The sequence below is a fragment of the Ambystoma mexicanum genome, chromosome 5p (genome assembly GCF_040938575.1).
Source record: "Ambystoma mexicanum isolate Mex_15411 chromosome 5p, UKY_AmexF1_1, whole genome shotgun sequence".
In the NCBI taxonomy this organism is placed as follows: domain Eukaryota; kingdom Metazoa; phylum Chordata; class Amphibia; order Caudata; family Ambystomatidae; genus Ambystoma; species Ambystoma mexicanum.
In genome coordinates this window covers 1,027,625,527-1,027,635,312 of record NC_090930.1, presented here as the reverse complement: position 1 = coordinate 1,027,635,312, position 9,786 = coordinate 1,027,625,527, and positions in this window count along the sequence as shown.

Here is a 9,786-nt window from a genome sequence, read left to right as displayed (position 1 = left end):
ACACTGTCTCCTGGATATAGTTGCAGAGCCTTCAATCATTTCTCATTTGCTTCTTGTTTTTTATTTTTCTTCTTTTGCTTCGGGCCACTCCCATTGTCCCTGCAGTTGACGAGAAATAAAAGAGGCACTAGTCATCAAGGAAGCAGTTTACTCATACATTTCCTGTCCCAATATATTAGACATTGTTTGCCCTAGTGGGAGGAGCAGGGGACTCTCGTGTGCCACCCAGTTACCACCTAATGTGGGGTTAAATGGTGGTCAGACCCTGGTTTGGGTTTGTTGTACAAAGCAAATAAGGCCAAGGGTAAACAATGTAAACAACTCCTATTTCGCGTTTTCTTTATTTTAGCTAGGCTTTCTTTGAGCAGCCTGTTGAGGTGCTCACACACGCTGTTTGCTTGCAGGTGATAAGCACAAGAGAATTTGTGTTGTATCCTTAGCAAGGTTGTGATGTGATGAGGCATTTCATTGGCGAAGTGAGGGCCATTGTCAGACCATAGTACCTCACACACGCCCCATCATGGGAAGATTTCCCGAACCAGGAATTTTGCTGCTCTGATGGCATCGGAATGGGAACGTGGACTGGTTTCAATTTATCAGGAAAATGGGCACACAACCACTATCATGTAGCATTAGCCATGAGATACTTGGAGCATGTTCACATAGTCGACATGCAGGTGTTGGAATTGACCCATTGGGCGAGATAGGGCTCCTATCACTACCCTTAGTGTGTGACCTGCTGTGAATTGTTTACACACAATGCAATTAGCCATAAATTCTGCCACATGTTCTGCCAAATTAGGACGAAACCAGTCTTCTCCAATATGAGCAACTAGTACCTCCTTCCCCATATGGGTCAGGTGGTGTAACTGTGTTAGTGCAGTATGCAATAATGACAATGGCATTAGTAGCTTCTCTGTGTTGTTTTGCCACCATAGGGAGTCTGTCGGAGATACTGAGCATCCCCCTTTCACCCACAACTCCTTCTCTTCTCTTGGTGCTGCTCCCTGCAGTTCCATAATCTGCGTCACTGGTAATGTGTTGTACCCCTCGTTCAACACCATTGTTCGTACATTTTTACACGCTGGGGACGAAATGTCCTTTTCTAAAATGTCCCCAAAATAAGTGTTGCGTTTTGCTACCGCATCTACTGCCTCATTGCCCCTAGAGACAGGATCCTCCTCCCTCATGCGGGCCTTGCCCAGTGGGAACTGGAGCGCCTCTATTAGTCTGCCCAATAGGAGTGCATGCTGCACTGGTGACCCATCAGCACGTCCGAAGCCCCTCCTCAGCCAATGTGACAGCCCAGAGTGCACTGTGGATGTCACGTAGGCTGAATCTGAATAAACTTTTCCTTCTTTGTTTTTGCTATGTTCCAGTGCCAATATTAGAGCCACTAGCTCTGCAGCCTGCACTGAGAAACGTGACAGTAAATGTGCGCTCACTACCACCTTGCTTGTCCTGTCTACTTTTAACCTCACAACTGGTGTCGCAGTATGTCTTCCCCTGACGTCTGGTCAATTGTTGACGACCTGTCACATCTCCCCCCCTCCAGTGCATTCTCCTGTACTTTTGGGATGTCATCATAGTTTTCTGTGTTGGAGGTGCAGTCGTGTATGTAGTCGTCCTCTTCTAGGTGTTCAGCAACGAATGTCGCCGGCTTGACCAGTCGGCATATCACTATCTTGAGAGCTGGGTTTGACAGTAACACCTCATAACTCGAAACTCTCTGTGTTGTCAATATACTTTTGAGCCTTTCTAGTATTGCGAAGAGGGTATGCTCCACAAAGACAGTGATGCTGCATCCCATGGTAATACTCGCTGACTTGTCCACTGCGAATGCAGCATCAGCTAGTGCCTGCTCGCAAGCGTAGTGTCCTCTCATCACTAGGTCTAATTTCGTACTGTAGTATGCTAATGGTTTGTGACCCATCGTTGTCTTCTGTGTCAGTAATGCAGTCATTACTACTCCATTGGCGTTCAAGAATAAGAATAATTTGTCTTGATAGTCTGTGATCCCTAACATGTGAGCTATGCACATTGCAACCTTCAGCTCTTCAAATGCGTTGGTCATTTCTTCTGTCCACTGTAAGGTGCCCCCCCGCTTTGTGCTTCTTTCAGTGCTCTTAACAAGGGCCTAGTGAAAGTGTTGTAGTCAAATACCCACGCTTTGCATGAATTACATAGTCCTAGAAACTGCTACATTTGTCTTATGGTTTTGGAGTCTTGCGTATTTTCTCAGCTCTTTATGCCGTCACTTTTCACCCATCTTGTGATATCAGTTGGCCAATGTACAATACTTCCTTCTGGCAATATTGTAATTTGGCCTTGTCCACCTTGTACCCTTTTTCTGCAACCACAGTCAATGTGTGCACAGAGTTTATTCTACACTGCGTTTCTGTTTTGCTGCAAATCAAGATGTCTACATATTGTATAACAACTCTTTCTAACTGAACATTGCCTAAGTCCATTTGGAGGACCCTGTTAATATGGAAGCGGACTCGCAGTACCCTTGAGAAAATCTTGTGTGTTTCCACTTCTTATTTCTATATCGAAACAAAGTTAGTTCTTGTGAGTCTGGATATAGAAGAAGAAGGAATTCTTCAAGTCCATAACAGTGAAGTAGGTAGCATCCATGGGAATGCTACACAAAATTGTCACTGGATTCGAAACTAAAGGAAATTCTGCCTCAACAATATGGTTCAGGGGGCTCAAGTCCTGTATTAAATGCCACGATCCCCCTGTTGCCTTTTTAACAGGGTACACTGCCCTTTTGCACGGTGACTCTGAGGGTATTAAGATACCTTGCTTTGCTAGGGCTGCAATTGTTTCGTAGATGCCTTTGTCTGCCTCTCTCGACAGGGAATATTGTTTAGCTCTTGGTAAAATTCCTCCTCGCTTAGGTTTGATCTTCACTGCTCCTATCCCTTTCAGAGGTTCCACATCATAGGGACATGTGGCCCATAAGACACTGGGGACCTTTGCCAGGTTTTCCTTGAGAAATGGTGGCGGTGCTTGTAGCATCATCGCCATTCTCTGTGGTACTTCCCTATGGTGTATCTTCACTCAGTATGTGAGGCTAATGTCAAACACAACCTTGTGATCAGAGCAGTTGTCTTTGAACAGTTCTTCATCTGTTACAATGGTTAACATGTACCCTTCTGCTACCACGATCACGGACCTCCATGCTCGTCCGGTGTCATTTGTCGCGTGTACTGTTATTCTGTCTTCACTCACTATTACTACCTCTAATTCTAGGGGTATTACCGTCCCCTCTTTTTCGTCTAGTGGTAACTCTGGTCTGAACATGTACTCATTTGGAAGGTGCCACAGGTTTCCCTGTATTCCTGGGAGCCATGCTAGTATCACTTTAGCTCCATAGAAAAATAGTTCTTCATCTGTTGGCACCTCCCTCTGCACCATGTGTCTGCAATAAGCTTTAATAATTTCCCTCACGTTTAGGAGGTGAATCCCAGGTGTGGCACACACTATCCCTTGGTCAGTGAACGAGATAGTCATGTTAAGTTTACTCACGATATCTCTCCTCATTATGTTCACTGGTGTCTGCTGGGAATCCAACAAGGGTAGAGCAATGTCAGGATCCCCTATGGAAAGTTTAAGATCATCTGTAAAAGGAACCAAGTCTGCCACCCTTGAAAATCCCTGCATATTCATGGTGTTGGCTGACATTCTATACCTCCCCTTTGGGATGCAGGACCTAGTTGCCCCTGTGTCTACAAGAAAGGACAAAGTCTTGTCACCTATCGTCACTCCTCGAATGGGCTACCCCCACCACGGCAGTCCCTCTTAGTTTCTGAATGGGAGTAATTCCCATGGAGTCTGTGCTTGTCGGTGTCCCATCGCCTTGCTGTGCCGAGTATGGTGGCTGTGTGTTATTCTGTATCTGTGGTACATATAGTGCCTGTGGGTACAGTTGTATTGGCGTCTGCATCTGTGGTGTCTGCGTCATGGGTTGGTATGTCTGCGGGTATGGGTGGGTTGCATGTCTGCCATTGTTGTTTTCTGGTCCTGGGCATAGTACTCAGTCTGTTCCCCCTGATACATTGGCTGATATTGTATTCCCCCATTCTGCTGCATTCCCCCTTGGCTTCTACACTCCCTAGAGATGTGGCCTATCTGTCTGCAACCCAGCACTGGGGTGGTTCTCTCATTTGTCTTGGATACCCCCCAGAGAAACCTTCTGGGCCTTGTATTGGGTGCCCTAACCCGAGCCCCTAGGCAGCCCCCCTCTTCCTCTGAACCCATGATGCGCATCTCCCACCGTAAGAAACCTCCACACACGGGCAGCAGCGCATGCTGCGTTTGTGGTACATTTTGTCCTCCCGGAGGTGTCAACATTGCCCCTTCCATGGCATAGTTTGACAATTTCTTCTGGACTAGCTTTGCCTCCTCCTGCTTTCTTTCCTCGCACTTCTTTCTCGCATTTTCATGCATTAGCCTGCAATAGTGTACTATGATGAGTTGAATTTCTGAGCATGGTTTTGCATCCATCTCTGTAATGCTTATGCGCTAAAATAACATGGCGTCCGTGCGCGACCATCTTGGACAATCACCTGCCATCACTGTTATAAAGCCTACGTTCAGCAGAACAGACATGCATCTCAGTTGTGCCACTCTTTGGCACTTTTATTTTGGGTGATGTAGTCTCGCTGATTGGGAGGACACTCCGCTCCAGATCCTGTTATTGCGTGTGATCTCTTTGCCTACCTGCGCTGAGACTAAGCAGTGTCTTCTGCAGCAGCATTAACGGTGATGTTTCCTTTCTATACTCGTGTATAAGCATCTATATGTTTATTAGGTGTTTTGTCTTCATATATATATTTCTGTGTGGAGAAAATAAACGGCTTATAATGAGCTTTTCTTATAATCACAGTCATTGGCTGTTATGTGTTTTATTGTGCAGGAGGGGCCGGGCACAGGTATTTCCCCCACCATGGCCAGGTAAAAGCACAACATTTTGGCACTGTGAGCTGGGCCCCGGTGCAGATTTTTATGCCAGGGAACCTTGCTAAGTAAAAATCTAACAGGCTTTTGGATTTGGGACGGCAAAATATTCTGGGTTAAAAAAAAGTTTTAAAAAGTGTGTGTGTGTGTGTTGTGTATATATATATATATATATATGTATATATATATATATATATATATTAGGGTATTGATCATAGAGGAAGTGAAACATCCATTTGATACAAAGAGTTCCCTATTTAGGAAAAGGGAAAGTTCGGCGGGCGGAAACTGTCCTGAGGTAACTATTCCACGATTGCCCAAAGACCTGGGATATTAATATAGGAGAGGCAAGTCCGGAGGAAGTGATAAAATGTCTATTACAAATGCTGGTGGAAAAAAGGAAAGAGTACTCATCTCTGGGAAGAAGGGGTTGGATTCTGCTACATGCTTTTCGGAAAATGCATCAGAAGAAGGTATACCTGCAAGCAGAAGTTGACAAATTAGAAAAGGAGGTGGCGGCTGAAAAGCAGATTGCGCTAATGCAGCAACGTCAAATGAAATTGTATCATGATAAAGCAGATAAATATCAAGCAGTAGCTGAGCGGACGGCGATCAGAGTTGCCCGATATAAATATTGGAAAAGACGAGGAAGGGTGAATTTGCGGAAGGTGGCAACAGTAATAGCCTCAGCAGGAATCGATTGGGACCAAGATAGATGGGATGGAGATGTATTTGATAGCACTAGTACCGATAGTGGTTCTAAACCAGAGGTGGTTCCCAAACCAGATCCTGACCGAAAGGAGGTAACGGCTAAACCAGTAGTGCGTAGAAGGATGGGTAGTCATCCAATGGTTCCGAGAGGAGTGGTGGTAGATCTGGCCGCACTTGAGGATTATTTACAGCAAGAGGTTGGGGAGATTATCACTTGATTAAAACAGAAAGCTGGTGAATCTCTACTAGCATGAATGGTTCGATTGTTTGATGGAGGGCAGCGGGTATTCTAGTGGATGCGACAGATGCTCTTAGGTTTCTACCATTAACACAGGAGGTCCAGATACAGGAAATTGTATGTGTAGGCCCTCCCCGGGAGGCCAATTAAGATGAGGGGCAAATGTCTCTCCTTCAATTGGCGGCCCAGGGTTGTAATCACAAATATCCAATCACGTCAGATTGGCCAACTGAAGAGAGAAAGTGGTATACGTTGAAAGAGGCCATTCAGAGTGTAATGGATCACGCTATGAAAGAAGCAATTCATGTGGAGACTCCCGAACATATGGTGCTAGTAAACCTATCAGTTTCCTCTCGAAATACCCTTATCCGAACTGGCCCGGGGCATAGAAAAATATTATGATGACTCTGTTAATAGGATTGATGAGCAAAGTAACGGAAGAGGTGGTGGATGCTATTAGACAACTAACAGACCTAGGCGAATGGGAAAAACCGGAGGAACGGCTAAGGGAGCGAGAGATGGAGGGGCGTAGTGAAAGGCGCACTCCTGGCAAACTGTTTAATATCCAAGACTCTCGCGTATCCAGAAAGGATATGTTTTTAGCCCTTTTGAAAGACGGAGTACTGTGTGGGGATATAGATGGAATTGAAACACGGGGAATGTATCAATTGTATAAAAAAAGGGGTCTGGATGGGAAATAACTTTATAAACAAGTGACACAACAGGAAATACTTCAACCGAAGATGGAGGAGGATCCATTTGGAACAACACCTCCAGAGAAAGGAGATGAGGAAAATACCACCAAATCCACCACTTCTCAACCGACTTATGCAGACCTAAGGAAGATGGTGAGTGCAATGGTTGAAAGAGAATCCAAATACCAGCACTGCAAGTACGAATAGGACGGGGGTCAAACTCCGGTAACAGCAGCCCATATTAAGGTGGACAGACGACCTCATGTAAAAGTGAACTTATTTTGGCAATCGGGAAACAATCAAGAGGTTTGAGCTTTAATTGATACCAGGGCGGAGGCCTCCTTGATGCATGGGAATCCCTTCAGATTCAAAGGATTGGCGGTGGGCGATACCCCTGCAGTCCAAACCAAGGTTGATATGAAAATTGGTCATTTGAAAAAGGAATACTTATTAAGTATTGATTGTTCCCCTTCCTGAATACATTATTGGATTCGATAGTCTAGAAGGGTCGACCCTAGGATTAGGAGGTAAATTATACCAATTTGGGGTAAGTGCTTTCATTTACACACCCGTAATAGCTGGACAGTTAAAAAGGCCCCCAGTGCAGGTCCCAATAGCTGCTAAACGAGTGTCTATGAAACAGTAACAAATTCCCGGGGGCCAAAAAGAAATCTCTGAAACAATTAAAGGATATGTGGAAGCCGGTGTGTTACACCCTGTGACCACAGCTTGGAACAACCCGATTTGGCCTATCAAAAAAAAAATGGTAGCTACAGAATGACAGTGGATGACCGCGAATTGAATAGACATACCCCTCCGCTAGTACTGGTAGTACCGGATGCAGTGATGTTAGTGGAAAAGGCACTTGGTACGCAGTGTTAGATTTGGCTAATGCTTTCTTCACCGTACTATTGCGGATGAGTGCCAAGAGCAATTTGCATTTTCCTGGAATAGGAGGCAGTATACTTTTAAACATTTACCGATGGGCTACATGGATAGTCCAGCAATGTCACCAGCTGGATGGTTTAAGTAAGGAGCGGTGGGAGATTTAGGATGCCAAAACACAAGGTCCAGCAGAGACAGTGATTGTTCTGGGAACACATTGGCATAATGGACATCGTGAATTGGTGTCAAAAGCAAAGCAAAGGATTCTCGAGTTTACAACTCCGAGAATGAAAAAACAGGCCCAACAGTTGATTGGACTGTTCGGATTCTGAAGACAACCTATCGCACATTTTGGACAGATTTTGGCATCCCTTTACAAAGTAACACACACAAAATTCAATTTCGAATGGGGTGAGGAGCAAGAAAGCATTCCAACTGGCCAAAGATACCATTTAAAAAGTACTTGATTTATGGCTGTTAAGGGACTGAGAAGTGGAGTGGAATGTATCTTTACAAGAGGTTTATGCTAATTGGAGCTTATGGCAGAAACAGGATAGAAAGCTTGTGCCTTTGGAATTTTGGAGTCGAAAGGTGCCTGAAGCTAGTGACAGATATACACCATTTTGGAAACAACTATTAGCATGCTATTGGGAACTAATAGAGATGACGGTGGGTCATGATGTATTGATCCGACCTGAAATACCAATTATGCAATGGGTATTAAGCTCCCCTAAAATACATTGAATAGGTCATGCCCAAGAGGCCAGTATCATTAAATGGAAATTAAATGGAAATGTTACATACAAGATCAGGCCAAGACTGGGAAGAGTGGTGTGGCAAAATTACATGAGCAGGTGGCAGGAGTGCCGCTAGTAGACTTTGAGCCAGAGAGTGAGTCAACAATTGAAGAATCTCTGGTTAAGTGGGGGGAACTAGCCAATGAACAAGTCTAACATGCATGGTTTACTGATGGTTTGGCTAAATACGTGGTTGTAGAATTACATTGGAAAGCCGTTGCATACAATCCCAAATTGAAAAAGGTACTTACAACCTCTGGAAAAGGGAAGAGTAGCCAGTTTGCAGAGCTCTATGCTGTATATCAAGCTTTAAAGCAGGAGACGCCCGGGAGAATTTACATTTACACAGATTCATGGTCCGTGGCGAATGGGTTGGTGGTTTGGTTGCCTACTTGGCAAAAGAATGGGTGGAGGATGCATGCCAAAGAAGCACGGGGAAAATAATTGTGGCAGGATATTGCCGAACTGTTAATGCATACAACAGTAAAGGTATAGCACTTGGATGCACATTGTGCAACAGATTCATTAGAACAATGGTTCAATTCTGTTGCAGACGAACATGCAAAAATCTGCTAGCGTGGACGTGAGGGCTGAGGATGAGGATTTGGAAGGGATTGCGAAATGGGCCCACCAGAAAAGTGAACATCACGCAGAGAAGACTACTATCAGGTGAGCACAAAACAGGAGAATCAGTATTCAGCTAGAAATTGTGAAGACAATTATCCTACGATGTCCTATGTGTCAACATCAAAAACAGAGAGCTATTCCACACATAATTCATGGCATGTTAAAGAGAGGGAAATTACCTGGACAGATTTGGAAAATTTCCTATATTGGTCCCATACCTATTAGCAGGGGATGTAAGTATGTATGTACCATTGTAGATACATATTCTGGCTACTTATTGGTATTGCCATTTAAAAGAGCTACCCAATTGAACACGATTAAATAACTGGATCAAGTGGCTATATATTATGGTATTCCTCTCCAAATTCTGAGCGACAATGGATCCCGCTTTGAAGGGAAGGTGGTTCTGGACTATTGTCAGGAAAAAGAAATTGAATGGATGTTTCACGTCACCTATCACCCTGAGGCTTCAGGGTTAATTGAGAGAATGAATGGATTGATGAAAGCACAATTACCAAAAAAGGCGATGGTACTTGGTGGTGAGAATGTGTGCAAGACGCTGTGTAAATCCTGAATAACCATCCCATTGCGAACGGTGAAACTCCGCTGATGCGCATGTTAACGCCAGCTCTGATAATAAGACCAAATAGAGCAATGGAAACATTGTTATACTGGGAGATTTCTCCTGGTGCCTTAGCTCCTTACTGTCCCACTCCTGAGTCTGCTGGGGTGGATTTGCATGCGAGGGAAGAAATTCGTCTTGAACCAAAAGGCATTGGGGTTCAAATTCCATCTGAACATATGGGAATAAATTGCCCCTAGATTGGGATTGGCATTAAAAGGCATTCAAGTATTAGGTGAGATTGTG